We start from the raw sequence: 16256 nt of genomic DNA, 5'->3' as shown, positions 1-16256 counted from the left end.
CATTTCCTTGTCTATGTACTGTGGATCACAAATCCGAAGCCCCCTCGTTACCATGTTGACGATTACATTGGACTTTATACGTTGGCTATGGTATGAATAAAAATGAATGTACATTTCTGCGTTGGTGTCTTTTCTGTATACACTAAATGTAAAGTTTTAAAAGTAACAGGGTCATGGTGAACCAGAACGTCCAGAAATGGCAAATTATTGTCGACCTCAAATTCAACTGAAAAGTTAATGGATGGCATCAAGTTATTAACTTTATAAATCAAAAAGATATCGTCAACATATCTGACCCATAGAAAAGGCTTAATGTCCTCAGGACAACGAAAGCTCCCGTTTTTAATGTATTTTTAATACACATTTTACATAATTGTGGACTTTGATTACTTCAAAATACGTATATATATATTATATATATTTTATATAATTTAAAGACAATAATTTAATGCCTTTTATCACCCAGGATATATTTCCAAAATACTATTTGCATTAATTTAATCTCATTGAAAATGAAAAAATCATTTATATATTTTATATAATTTAAAAACAAGAATCTAATGTCTTTTATCGCCCAAGACATTTTAAATTCTATAATGACTACTGCTGTGTGATGTCTTGGCCTAGACAAATAGCAGCCAAACCTCTCTTATTATACCTTCATTATACTCTCCACTTGTCATCATCATACCGACATTATCTCATTAACCCAGAGTGGCGTTCATTTCCTTACGCATACAGTACTCTCAGAGAGGCGAAATTAGTACGAAATTAATACGAAAAATAATTCGTACTTACACACACGCACGAACGAACTCGATTTCGCAACGTAGGTTTAGTCACGTATGAAGAAATTATTTTTTCAACCCCCCCCCCTCTCTCTCTCTCTCTCTCTCTCTCTCTCTCTCTCTCTCTCTCTCTCTCTCTCTCTCGCTCTCTCTCTTTTCCATTTTTCATATCCTTATTTTCTACTTTATCAATTTTTTAAACTCTCTCTCTCTCCACGTTGTCTCTTGCTATATTCTTCGTCATACCTTTATTTTTTACAAGTGTTCTCTCTCTCTCTCTTTCTCCCTCTCGCCATGCTTTTTCATATCCTTATTTTTTTTACTTTAAAATTTTTTTTAACTCTCTCTCTCTCTCTCTCTCTCTACATTCTTCATTGTCATACCTTTATTTTTTCTTTACTATTTTTATCTCTCTCTCTCTCTCTCTCTCTCTCTCTCTCTCTCTCTCTCTATTCTATTTTATATCCTTATCTTTTACCTTTTCAATTTTTTACTCTCTCTCTCTCTCTACATTCTTCATTGTCATATCCTTATTTTTTTTCAATTGTTCATATCTCTCTCTCTCTCTCTCTCTCTCTCTCTCTCTCTCTCTCTCTCTCTCTCTCTCTCTCTCTTTTTTATATCCTCATTTTTTACCTTTTCAACTTTTTTACTCTCCCTCTCTCTACATTTTTAATTTTCATACCTTTATTTTTTTCTTTACTAGTGTTTATCTTTCACCCTCCCACTCTCTCTACTCTTTTTGTTATAACCTTATTTTTTACCTTTTACAATTTTTTATTCTCTCTCTCTCTGTCTCTACATTCTTCAGTGTCATACCTTGATTTTTTTACAATTTTTTCTCTCTCTCTCTCTACATGCTACATTGTAATATCCTTATTTTTTCAGTCGTTTCTCTCTCTCTCTGCGGAAAGAAATGGCGAAATTTAGCTTGTTTGGCAAATTCGCAATACGATGAGGTAGCAGGAAGGGAACTGGCATTTCTCATCTATGAGATCAGCAACAGTCCTAACCAAAAAGATACGAAAGCATTCATAGATATATTAGAAGGATATAATCCTTCAAACTGGAACAAATCAACTGAAAACATCTTGAAAATAATTGAAGAAGTTCCAAATAAAATCCAAGTGGTCAAGAGACTCATAAAGAAAATATACATAAACCAACATATTCCGACAAAGAAAATGAATAAGGTGAACCTTGTGAATATCCTAATTGATGCATTAGGAAAAAGAATGCCAAAAGCATGCAAACTGTGTAAGGTGTGGTATAGCATAGTTAATCCACAAAACCTAATCAGAAAATGTGCTGCATGCAACATTCCGACCCATCCACAGTGTGCTGAGGTAATGCAAGATATGAGAAAAGATACAAGAATATTTTGCTCAACATGTCTATCATGGATAGACAATGTTATTAAATCAAGATTGAATGTACAAATAGTTGAGGATGAAGAAGAAGACGGGAGAAGAAGAAGAAGACGGAAGAAGAGCAAGGAAGGAACTGGAAGAGAAGTAAACAAAACTGATGACAGAAAAAAATAACGAAATAAACTAGTTACAAGAATAAAGAAAAAGTATGGATGCAGAGATACTCATTGATACTACATATGAGGCAATAAAGCAGCATACCTATGAAGAAATAAATTATGATATGACAACACAAAAGAAAATCCCGAAGAGGCTCTACCCAGATCTACACAATGACACAGATTTGGAGAAAGATGTTACTACAAAAATCCTAAGGTATGTCACAACTATGAAATATATGGTAAATGTGCATACCTAGATGGCTATGGGGATGATTGCAGAGATCTGCATCCAAAAATATGCAAAAACCTAAAAGAAGGAAAAGGATGTAAGTTCGACAAAAAATGTAAATATATGCACCCTGCAGCCATGAATCATAATCAAATAAATAACCAATCAAGTAATAAAATCCAAAATAAAAATAAGAAAGAAACAAATAAAGAGAGAAATAAAGAATATCAGGTAAAAGAAAAAAGCAAGCCACCAACGAGATATGCAGAGGTGTCAGCAAAAAATTTCAAAGCATCAGCTCCAAGATTCTACTCAAGAGATAATAACTGTATTTATTATGCAAGAGGAAATTGCAGATACGGAGAAAATTGCAGATTCAGACACAAAATGAATAATTATGATGAAGGAAGATCAAATATTATGGAAAAGTTGGATTTTTTAATCTCAGAATTTCTGGAAATGAAAAAAAGAACAACATACCAGAACAGGAAAGAGTCATGGGAAAATCCTTATTATTACCAATATTAAATGAAGGAGAAAACACGCAAACCATCATAGTGATGAATGCGCAGGGTTTAGTTACGAGTAACTCAAAAAGAAAAATAGAGTACTTAGAAGAACTAACCCAAATTGAAAAGAAAATAGATATAATGAATATAAGTGAAACCTGGTATTCCCAAGAGACTGGGAATGATGATCAAATAAAAGGATTCCAAACTTATAGATCAGATAGAAAAAATAGGAATCAAGGGGGAACCGCAATATATGGGAACGACAAGAAACAAGGAAAAATATATGAGAAATATAGTAACTCAGAATGTGAACTAATAGCGGTAGAATTTGAATCTGAAAAATTAATGAACATAGTAATATATAGACCTCTCCATAATACTAAAGAAGTTTGACTTAATAATAGAAAAATTGGATGATATATGTAGAAATCACAAGGACTGGATTATTCTCCTATCTGGAGACTTCAACTTTCCTTTCGTAGACTGGAAAGAACGAATAGGAGATTGTGGTTGTACTTATACATATAAAAAAGGGAGTAATAGTAGTGCAGAAGATAAGAGGCAATTTGAAAAGCTATTAGATATGCTACTAGAATACAACATTCAACAAATAAATCACCTGACAACAAGAAAGGAAAATACTTTAGACCTAGTATTTGTGAACGAGATGAATTATGTTAAAGAAATAATAGTTTATAATGCGAATATTTCAGACCATAATGTCATAGAATTAACAGTCCATTCGAAAGCAAGTGAAAACAGAGATAAGCAAGAAATGAAAAAGTGGGAAGGATATGGAAAATACTCTCACAGTAAAAATATAAAATGGTCAGAAATAAATGAGGAATTAAACAAAGATTGGGATAACGTTTTCGTAAGTGATGACATAAGGGTAAATACGGAGATATTATATAAAATATTAGAGAAAATAGTGGATACATATATACCGAAGAAGAAAAGTAAACATCAGTCATGCATACCAAGAGGCAGAAGGATCTTGTTCCAGAAAATCAGAAAGTGGAAAAAAGGTCTTGCAAAAGAAAAAAATGCATGGAAAGTTATGGAACTAAAAAGTAAGATAGAAAATGCAGAACAAAAGATTATACAATCAAAAGAAAATGAAAAACGGGAATTGGAAGAAAAAACCCTAATAAATATCAAGCAAAACCCCAAACTATTATACACATACGCGAAAAAGATGAATAAAAGAAGAATAGAAATTGGCCCTCTAAGAATTGAAGGGAGATTAACGAATGAAAAAAAGGAAATTTGCAACATATTGGCAGAACGATATAAGAGAGAATTCACCCCTAGAATAGATAATGAAGATAATGATATAGAAGTAAGGGACGAAAATAGTGAATATTTAGCTGACATAGATATTAATGAAGCTGATATTGTGCAGGCTATTAATGAAATTAAAAATGGAGCTGCAGCAGGGCCTCATGGAGTTCCTGCTATTTTGTTGAAGAAAGTAGTTCATTCTATCGCAAAGCCACTTGCAATATTATTAAGATAAAGTGTAGATACAGGCAAGATTTATGATGAGCACAAATTAGCATATATTACCCCTACTTTCAAAAGTGGATCAAGACTAGAGGCTAGTAATTATAGGCCTGTGAGTCTAACATCACATATTATGAAAGTGTATGAAAGGGTAATGAAGAAAAATATTATGAAACATTTAATAAAAAATAATTTGTTTAATATGGGACAACATGGTTTCGTACCCGGAAAAAGTACACAAACCCAACTGTTAGTCCACCGTGAGAACATATTCAATAATATGAAAAGCGGAAATGAAACAGATGTGGTTTATCTAGACTTTGCAAAAGCTTTTGACAAGGTAGACCATAATATATTAGCGAAGAAAATTAGAAAACACAATATCGTGGATAAAGTAGGAAGATGGTTAAAAGAATTTTTACACAACAGAAAACAGATAGTTATTGCAAACGATGAGAAATCGGATGAAGCCAAGGTAATATCCGGTGTGCCACAAGGTACGGTGTTAGCTGCAATACTGTTTGTTATTATGATTGAAGACATAGACAGTAATGTTAAGGATTCGGTAGTGAGTAGTTTCGCTGATGACACAAGAATAAGTAGAGAAATTACATGTGATGAAGATAGGAACGCTCTACAAAGAGACCTTAACAAAGTATATGATTGGGCAGAGGTAAATAGGATGATATTTAACTCTGATAAATTTGAATCAATAAATTATGGAGACAGAGAAGGAAAGCTATATGCATATAGGGGACCTAATAATGATACAATCACAAATAAGGAAACAGTTAAAGACCTTGGTGTGATGATGAATAGGAACATGTTATGCAATGATCAAATAGCAATTCTGTTGGCAAAATGTAAAGCAAAAATGGAATAGTTATTACGGCACTTCAAACGAAGAAAAGCTGAACACATGATTATGCTTTATAAAACATATGTTCGTAGTCCACTTTGAATATTGCAATATGATATGGTACCCACACTATCAAAAGGATATTGCACAAATAGAGAGTGTACAAGGTCCTTTACAGCTAGAATAGAAGAAGTTAAGGACCTTGACTACTGGGAAAGACTACAATCCTTAAAATTATATAGTCTAGAAAGGAGAAGAGAACGCTACATGATAATTCAGGCATGGAAACAGATAGAAGGAATAGCAGAAAACATCATGGAACTAAAAATATCAGAAAGAGCAAGCAGAGGTAGATTAATAGTGCCCAAAACTATACCAGGAAAAATAAGGAAAGCACACAGGACATTAATCCACTATGCACCAGCATCGATAATGCAGCGTCTATTCAATGCGTTGCCAGCTCATCTGAGGAATATATCAGGAGTGAGCGTAGATGTGTTTAAGAATAAGCTCGACAAATATCTAAACTGCATCCCAGACCATCCAAGATTGGAAGATGCAAAATATACCGGAAGATGTACTAGCAACTCTCTGGTAGACATTAGAGGTGCCTCACACTGAGGGACCTGGGGCAACCCGAACAACATGTAAGGTCTGTAAGGTCTGTAAGGTCTCCATTCTTCATTGTCTCTACATTCTTCAGTGTCATATCCATATTTTTTCACAATTGTTTCTCCTCTCTCTGCATTCTTCATTATCATATCACTATTTTTTTTACAATTCTCTCTCTCTCTCTCTCTCTCTACATTCTTCATTGTCATACCTTGATTTTTTTTTACAATTGTTTGTCTCTAAATCTCTCTCTCTCTATATATATATATATATACATTCTTTTTTGTCATATCCTTATTCTTTTCACAGTCGTTTCTCTCTCTCTCTCTCTCTCTCTCTCTCCTCTCTCTACATTCTTCATTGTCATATCCTTATTTGTCACTATTGTTTCTCTCTCTCTCTACATTCTTCATTGTCATATCCTTATTTTCTTACAATTTTCTCTCTCTCTTTGTTCTCTCTCTATCTCTCTCTCTCTCTCTCTCCTCTCTCTCTCTCTACATTCTTCATTGTCATATCCTTATTTTCTTACAATTTTCTCTCTCTCTCTCTCTCTCTGCTCTATTCATTGCCTGCCCAAGTAGGAGTAATAACGAGAGGGACTTTCTCATCTGTATTCATTGAGGTCTCGGGAATCCCAATATCTTTCCCCGACTTTGATGACAACTTTGATGGGATTCTCTATAGTCGGCGTTAATATCTCTCTCTCTCTCTCTCTCTCTCTCTCTCTCTCTCTCTCTCTCTCTCTCGGTTCGCCCAGGTGGAAAGTTTCGTCTGAATGGTTAGGTTGTGAGTCACCGAACTGGATGAAATGGTATCGAATACCTAGTAATTAATCAGCTGTTGAGGAAGGAGAGAGAGAGAGAGAGAGAGAGAGAGAGAGAGAGAGAGAGAGAGAGAGAGAGAGGGGGGGGGGACACAGGCCTTTGGCAGAAATCTGACTTCATTTGTTTATCCCGACAGAGAGAGAGAGAGAGAGAGAGAGAGAGAGAGAGAGAGAGAGAGAGAGAGAGACACAGGCCTTTGGCAGAAATCTTACTTCATTTGTTTATCCCGACGAGAGAGAGAGAGAGAGAGAGAGAGAGAGAGAGAGAGAGAGAGAGAGAACCATGACAGGTAGACAGATTTATTGACGCCCCAGGTAAGGTAATTTACCTGTGTAACTCGTGTGGGGAACAGGTGAATCAGGAGGCTATCGTGTATTGTCGTGTAAGGGCAAGACGGACTCGGCCATTAGCCAAATGAGTTGTATCTTCCATAATTCGTCAAACATATTTCATAAGACAATTCTCTGAAGGATGGGTGTTGTAGGTGCATGGGCAATAAATAAATGAATGAATAAATAAAATAAAATAATAAAAAAAAACCAGAGCAAATCTAATTGTGAGGGATTACCTGTCCAAAGTGACAGGTAACCCACCTATACAGGCGTGGCAATGTCCCTTATCACCTGAACGCACTGCTTTAAGACAAACGCCCACTCGCCCCCCACCCTCCTGTTCACCGTGCTTTTGACGCCATTGCACGGTTCCAACTGCATCTGCTTTCAATGAGATGAAAAGGACGTTGATTCTTGTTTCATTTAGTTTTAAATTGACTCAATTTAGCTTGTATAGTAATTAATTTGCACTTGCTAGTAAACTAATCAATTTCCACTTGTTTATAATTACTTTCCACATGCTTATGGAGTAACTAATTTCCACTTGTTTATAAAGTAATCCATTTCCATTTGCTTGAAAAGTAATCAATTTCCACTTGCTAGTAAAGTAATCCATTTCCATTTGCTTGTAAAGTAATTAATTTCCACTTGTTTATAAAGTAATCCATTTCCATCTGCTTGTAAAGTAATCAATTTCCACTTGCTAGTATAGTAATCAATTTTTACTTGCTTGTTAAGTAATCAATTTCCCGTTTCTTATACATCGATCACCTTTCCTCCATATTCTTCACTTTTCCACCCCATTTCAGAAGAAGAAAGGGAAGTAGGAAAACCTGATCATTTTCCTCCTTATTGTTCATTTTTCCTCCCTATTTTTTAGTTTCCCTCCCTATTCTTTCCTTTTCTTCCCCATTTCAGAAGACGAAAAGGAAGTAGGAAACCCTATAATTTTCCTCCCTCTTCTTCACTTTTCCTCCCTATTTCAGAAGAAGAAAAGGGAGTAGGAAACCTGATAATTTTCCTCTCTATTCTTCACTTTTCCTCCCCATTTCAGAAGAAGAAAAGGAAGTAGGAAAACCTGATAACGGAAAACCGCTTCCAAAGCTGTCTGCAAAATTCGCGCGCTTTTTGGATGCTGTGACTGAAGTAGCCCGATAGCGCTGAATTCAATGCCTTTCACTGGCGACAAACCGACAATCACCACCACAAAAGTCTTTATTGTTTATTTATTTATTTTTTTATTTTACCGCCGTTTCGTTTCGTTTCCGCTTCCGTTTCGTCTCTTTTTCCTCGTTCGGATCTCCAACGGGCGCGGGGAAATTCGTTTCGAAAGCTTTTAACGATTCCACAATTCATGCAAACACACGCACGCACCAACAACGAAAATCATGACGAAATAACATTTTATAGGTTTGTGGTGGGGAGGGTAGGGGGAGGGGAGGGAAAGAGGGAGGGAGGAATGGGGGAGTGGGGGAGCATGCATGTTTAAAGGTGCCGTGACGCGCGGACGTAAATTCAACCTGAATTTACTGCAGGAGCGAAGGTACAAACTTTGGTCCATCTCGCCGTAGCCATAACTGTGCTATTTGAGGGTAGTTGTAATAAACATGTATGCATGTATGATATATCACATATATACATACATACTGACATAATATACATAATATATATATAATATATATATATATATATATATGTATGTATATTTAATATTCCAAATATTCAGCCACAACTTGATATATAATTTCACTTTATCCTAGGAACAACTTGCACCCAAAAATGGAAATGATAAAGATATTACAGGCACGCATAAATATATAGTTTATATATACATAAATATATATATATATATATATATATATATATATATACATACATACATACATTTATAACGCATTTACACATACATACACAATGTTCATTCATGCATTATGTATTTATGTATGCAATTACAACCTCCAGCCTCATCTAGCAATTTTCAAAGCAACACTGTTCTTGCGAACAAAAGCTTCCCTTCCTTATCAAGTAGTGCTTCTCACTTTTACAGCGCCAATGTTTCTCCCTTCCTGAATACTAAACAGCCCTGGTCTCTGTATGAAGCAGCGCTACACTGTCTGGCTCTGAAAAATCTGGGTTCTGAATCCCTTCTCTCTCTCTCTCTCTCTCTCTCTCTCTCTCTCTCTCTCTCTCTCTCTCATTCTCTCTCTACTCATCAACTCATTCTCCTTCTCTGGTTTTCCACAACTATGCCTCTGGTAAAACTGGGTTTTATTACATACACACACACACACACAAACTTACACAAGCGTTTATTGCACTACTGTATTTTTAGTACTACTAACACCCCCCCCCTCCCCCTTTCTCTCTCTCTCTTCTATCAACTCATTCTCCTTCTCTGGATTTTTCACAACTGTATGCCTCTGTAAAATCTGGGTTGTATTACGCACACACACAAGCGTTTATTGTACTACTGTATTTCTAATACTACTAATGCCGCCCCCCCCCTCTCTCTCTCTCCTAAACTTCTATCAGCTTCTCTGAATTTTCCACAACTGTATAAAAATCTGGGTTGTATTACACAAACACAAACACACACAAGCGTTTATTGTAACTAATGTATTTTTAGTACTACTTCTCTCTCTCTCTCCTTAACTTCTATCAACTTCTCTGGATTTTCCACATCCGCTGGCGCTCTTTCCCTTGTATACTAAACGCTACTTTTAAACAACTTATTTGTTCCCACATCTGCAGTTTTTACGCAATTCTCTTCCTGCTTTCTTGTTTTGCAGCGAGGAATGGGGTTGTGGGGATGTCAAGTACTGCACGGTAGCAGCCGAGCAGAATAATTGCAGATTGCAAAAAGAGAGGGCGGAAAACAGATGAGTCTGAAGCACGGTTGGTTTCTGCAGTATTGAATTGGGTTTATATTCATCAAGAGATGATGAACGTGTATTTGAGCGAATAATTAATATAAGCGCCACTGAATGTATGCTACTGTAAGAACTAAAGGGTCCTATAGCCTGATTATATGAATTTCCGTTTATTTCCTGGTGAAAAGACACTAATTTTAGCTTTTGATCGCCGAGTGACATAACGACTGAAAACAGTTTATAAATGAATGACGCCTATAATGAGCAAAACAGAATAATGGATTTGTTGCGATTTCATCAACAGAAATAAACTGCAGCTTCTCAGACAGTATTAGATATCAATATTTATTGCCCTATGTAATAATATCTTATGTCTACCCAGTAACCCAGGCGATGTCTCATCCATCACAATTGTAACTCCGCTAAGATTCGTAACCCCAACGGTGCGTTACCACCTCCCTCTCGAAAGTAGCCAATTAGGGTTTTTTTTTCTCTCTCTCTCTCCTAACTGATCACGCTCCCAATCTCCCCCCCCCCCCCCCCACCCCCAAAGTCGCCAATTTTCTCCCATAATCGCGATTTCATGTCCTATTACCGTGAGCGATCACGTTATATCTCTCTCCTTTCGTCATTAGATAATGACCCCGAAGGGCGGTCATCATCACAGGAGCTGTCTGGAGGCAGAAGTGATCAGTGAGTCTAGCTACAGAACTTGCCCAAGGCTACGATGCTGCTTTAGATCAACGATGATCTATGCCGGGCAATTAATTATCTTCGGGTTCGTTCAAGTGATGTACATTAGGAGAACGAGATTCAGTAACGCGGATGAATTTTACTTCTACGGAGCGCATTTTCATTCAGGCTTAAAACAGCCAAGCTTTCAGATCTAGTCGTGGTCCTTTCAACAACTTCTTCATGTTCTGTATACCAAGTTTTTCAAACTTTTGGTAGAGTTTCTACTTTTTTAATCATTTCCTTAGCATGGACGAAACGGTTTTTTTTTTTTTCATTAATCCATCTTCAACCGTCCATTCAATACAAAATTCAGCCATTCGTTTCTCCTCTTTAGAAACCAAAGTTCTCTTAGTTTTATTGAAGCTTCATTGCGTAACATATCACAGTCAATACAAGATGTTACGTTTTATGCATTAACAATACAGCGTACTAAGTCATATGAAACAGTGGTGCGTTGGAACTAGATACAGCAAGAAGCTCTGACTTAATTTATATGTATTTAAAAGAAAAAAAATTGGCAAGATAACGGACCGATAATTACATTATTTAAACGTTCTTCCGTTTTGCAACTAGACCTACCTTGCCCTATGCGACTATCCTGCTCCAAGAAATACCTATATATATACATATATATATATATATATATATATATGATATATATATATATATATATATCTATATATCATATATATATATATATATATATATATATATATATATATATATATATATATATGACCAAAGCCTCAACTAACATTACGAAGACTTGAAACTTAATTAACATAAGCTAATAATTACCTTTAAAGCCCTAACCTCTGTCGATTATTTCCTGTGAGGATGTAAAAACATGAGAATTATTCTGGGTTGTTATCTCTCAATCGGTCTATAGGGTACAAGTGCAACTTAGCACGCAGTAGCCTAGTAGGCTTCGGTGAAAAATATACATAGCCTACACACCACACACGCGTGTATGTGTATGTACGTGTGTACACACGTATGTTCGTGTGCCTGACGGCACAAGGAGCTTACCACGACTGCTTGAACAATGCAAAAAAGCAATCCAGTTGACTTGGTTAAGGTGAAAATGTCCAAGTTCGTTAACGCACCCGAGACGTGACTAAAATATCCCATGTAAATTAAATTCGAGCCCTTTCGCGCTTTAATTCTATTTTAAGGATAATTAGAGTTCGAGTCATTAGAGAGAGAGAGAGAGAGAGAGAGAGAGAGAGAGAGAGAGAGAGAAGAGAGAGAGTTGGTCTAGGCAATTAACAACATGCTGCAATATATTTCAGTTAGGGACGAACGGCTAAATTAAAAACGATGAATAAATATCAGCACACACACACACACACACACACACACACATATATATATATATATATATATATATATATATATATATATATATATTACACACTTAACCAATTGGCCTAAACTTCCATAAAACAGTAGAATAACACATTGAAAGGGGAAGGGCAGGAAATAAAAAAAATAAACATCTAATTAAAATATATCGTTATATGTAAGTAAACTTTTAAAATATACGTTACAGGAAGTTAAGCGATTTAAATACGAATTATATATATTAATAGTCTCGTCCTAGAAGAGTTCATAACAAAAAACGTCATTTATTTACGTAACAGGACGACTTGACTAAGGAAATGCATCACGTTACTGGCCTCGTGACAATGACGCTTATATCAGGTCTATTGCGCTTAGTAACTTTTTATGGTCTTGTCCTTGAGTTCGTAGGATTTTGTGTCAATTATAGATTGTGCTGTTTAAGACAGAATCAACGTTCTACTATATGACTGGATCATATATTATAGTATATATATATATATATATATATATATATATATATTTAACTCCTTACGTAATGTTTATCACATACATAACACTATACATATACAATTTAACGGAATACAACTGTCTACTCAGTACTTTTCTGAGAGAGAGAGAGAGAGAGAGAGAGAGAGAGAGAGAGAGAGAGAGAGAGAGAGAGAGAGAGAGAGTCTAAAATAATACATCTCTCGAAAACTCTAAGCCGAGTATTGGTCAAACGCAACGAACTTGAAAAGATCTCTACGACATACCAGTCACTTTTGACAATACTACCCCTTTTCACCACAAAGACCTATACAGTCAAATTATCCTTTCACGAGCTACCTACTACAGCATCTTCCACTACACCCATAGGAGAGATAATACATCACAATAATCCACCTGGAACCGATCTTTCATGGCACGCCCACACGCCCACGGCAGGTACCATAAACAGGGCTCGGTGAAGTCACCAAATATGGCGTAGCTATAGCACCCTATATATACCGTGTAAGCCAAACTTATACCGATCTTCGTTTGGTTTGTTTAAAGATAGAGGTTTTCTCGTAGTTTTCACTAAAGTAATTATTAAATCCAATTAGATATGACTTTAGATTCGTTATGTATTTAAGGCACAGCGATTATTTAGGCAAATGACGTGGAATTTTCTAATTAGCATATAAAAATACGTTATGTTAAAGCTACCTAACGTAGCTTTAATTAACATGGCTATGTTGTATTCCAACTTGCTTTGTTAAACACCATATAAACAAAGAAAAACAAAGCAAATAATTAAACTGAATGAAATTGATTGTCAATCTCCATTAACATAAACCTACTTTCGTATCGTTACAGCTCTGTCCTGTCAGAATGACCAGTCAGGATGTGACAATATTTTCTAATTCTAAAAGATAATCTCGTTATCCGAAATTAACTTTACTTTTGGATACCATTAATTAAAGTCATATTTTACACCTGCAACAGGTGCAACGTCATTTAATACTAACAGTTGTTCAATACAGCACAGAATGACAAAATATGATCATTACGCAAGTTTTGTTCAATCTGTCATGGAGACGAACGGAAGGTAGACTCAATTTTATTCTCTCTGGCGGTGTCGTACACGTACCCTGCTCCCTAATTTCACATGGCATGTGACGTACGCCGTAATAAGTACGTTACGCAAGTGTTGGATTATTCAAAATGTTCTCGAACCGTTTAAGAGGAATTTGCATATTGCTGAACATACCTCAATGACTTAACGTGTTCCCCTTTGTCGTGTCCCTTTGCAGTCGTCGAAAGTTGTCGTCATTTATCCATAGCTTCCTCTTCTGATCACGCGCATAACGTATTCGTTTCTGACTTCCCCGTTTCTTGGTATATTGAGGGTTATTTTCCTTGTGGAAAACGCAACCGACGTACATTGAGGTTATGTAAACCGAAGGCAATAAATCACGCACCAAACTAAAGTTTATTCGGTCGGTTGCGAATGGATGTAAACAAATCGAGGGACTCGAGGAAGGGCTTCCGATGACGTCATCAACGCCTCTGCTCCTCCGCCAAGTTGGTAGGAGGGTGTTCTTTTCGGTTGTGTATTAGTTTCTTTTTTTTTTTCCCTTTCCCTTTAAAAAAAAGTTTTCGGAAGTTGTTTGTGGTTTTTAATGGATTTAAAAGGAAGGCCGAGCTGAATAAGAAAGCGTCAGACTGAATTAAGGGAGAAGCCAGAAGGCAGTGGAGGAGGAGAAGGTGCACCAGGCAACGTAGGCCCCACTGGCGTGGTCGGTATGGTGTTGGCGTGTGCCACCTCGGTGGCCGGGAGATTGATTCTCGGGCATTCCACTGAGGGGTGAGAGATGTGTATTTCTGTTGATAGAAGTTCACTCTCGACGTGGTTCGGAAGTCACGTAAAGCCGTTGGTCCCGTTGCTGAATAACCACTGGTTCCGTGCAACGTAAAACACCATACAAACAATTCCTCAATGCAGGGATAACAACAGGTGAAGGGACGCACAGTTGCCATTTTAGCGGTGTTCCCTCTAGATTTGGATTTTTTTTTTTTTTTTTTTTTTTTTCTTTTTTTTTTTTTTTTTTTTTTTTTTTTGGGGGGGGGGTCCTTAAATCTAGCGAGAAGAAAGTGAGTTTAGCAGCTAGCGCGCGCGTGTGTGTGTGGTGTCTGTTGTAGCTGGGTGTTCTTTAGCCCTTTTGTTTTGTTATAGGCCTATGTTATCTTATTTTACGAGCCACGAGCCGCCAATGGTACTAGCAGTACGCCGAATATTATTAGCATTTCATACTAGCTAAATATTTTTGAGTCACCCAAATAAAAAGCATGAATTGCATTGCCGTCATTAGAGTCTATACTATATGTACTTTGTCGATGGCGGAGATAAGGCTTGCGTTAGACCGATGCACAATTTTCCTGTGTAGGAAATGAATCAAGTGGAGGCGGAAGCATATTCCGATAGCATTGGCTTCTTGGTAACAGCAAAGCGTGTTGCCTCCCAAATAACTCTCTCTCTCTCTCTCTCTCTCTCTCTCTCTCTCTCTCTCTCTCCATTTCAACCACTGTTTCTCAATGCTCCTCTACCTACTGCAAGTCTCGTAGGTAAGCCTAGGACTATAAAGTTCAGATGATATTGGCCTAAAAGCATAATTATTTCTTTCTGTTTTATATTATTATGTAAATTGACCCAACAACTTTGTTAGTTATCGCTTAAAAGCATAGCAACGTCGGCGACCATAAAATGAGGCGTTTTTGCTTTAAACTTGTGGTGAATTCGTTGCAGGTAATGCTATACAAATGACGTCATGTGGCCATATGGCGGTTAGAATTTTGCGTTGGTAACGCATTCAGGCTGTTTTCTGCCTGTCACTTTTCAGCTTCTTGTTTTACGGATGCTTTAATACTTACAAACACTTTACATAAACATACATAATAAGTATGTATAATTTTTGATGAGTTTTGTCAAGTATGATTCTAATATTGAGTTTTCATGAGTTGTGGCCACTCATCCACATAAACTTGGAATGCATATGATAGCTTTTCGTTATAGATATACACTATATATATATAATATATATATATATATATATATATATATATATATATACATCAGTAAAGAAGAAAGCGCTTGGATTTCTGCCTATATTCTTCCTGTGGTATTCGCTTATTTAATGAAGTCGCGTGCATCTACTGTGATTTTTTAAGCATATATATATATATATATATATATATATATATATATATATATATATATAATATATATATGTGTGTGTGTGTGTGTGTGTGTGTGTGTGTGTGTGTGTGTGTGTTGCAATACTTGTAAAAGAAAAAAAAACACAGAAAATGACAAACAAAAGAAAAATGTCTGAACAACCCAGCCATTGCTGTCACAAACTTAATGTTGAACAATAATGTTAAAATCTTTATTTCCCATTCACAATTATAGCGTACGTCTTCTCAAGGTTGTGACGTTGTAAATCTCCTATAACGAATCCTCCTCCTCTTCCCTCCTGATTTATAAAGGGGGCGTGTGTTTGTGGAGTAACAAACATAGTAATTAGACTGTCATGGGATGATAATTTCTCTTGCAGCGAACGCTGTGGTTTTTATGAGCTACTGATACCGCTGT

The 16256-nt window shown here is 36.3% G+C and overlaps 1 long non-coding RNA gene across 1 annotated transcript in view; it reads right to left on the bottom strand.

The window, feature by feature from the left end:
- LOC135201703 (uncharacterized) overlaps positions 1–14198 on the bottom strand; it is a 27208-nt gene extending 13010 nt beyond the window's left edge. Inside the window, exon 1 of the long non-coding RNA XR_010311590.1 lies at positions 13875–14198. This is a non-coding gene — a long non-coding RNA (uncharacterized LOC135201703). The remainder of the gene's footprint in view (positions 1–13874) is intronic.
- Positions 14199–16256: the final 2058 nt, after the last annotated feature.

The sequence above is a fragment of the Macrobrachium nipponense genome, chromosome 28 (assembly GCF_015104395.2).
Source record: "Macrobrachium nipponense isolate FS-2020 chromosome 28, ASM1510439v2, whole genome shotgun sequence".
NCBI lineage: Eukaryota > Metazoa > Arthropoda > Malacostraca > Decapoda > Palaemonidae > Macrobrachium > Macrobrachium nipponense.
Note: the sequence above shows the minus strand (reverse complement) of the source record. Positions and strands in the feature narration are given on the sequence as shown.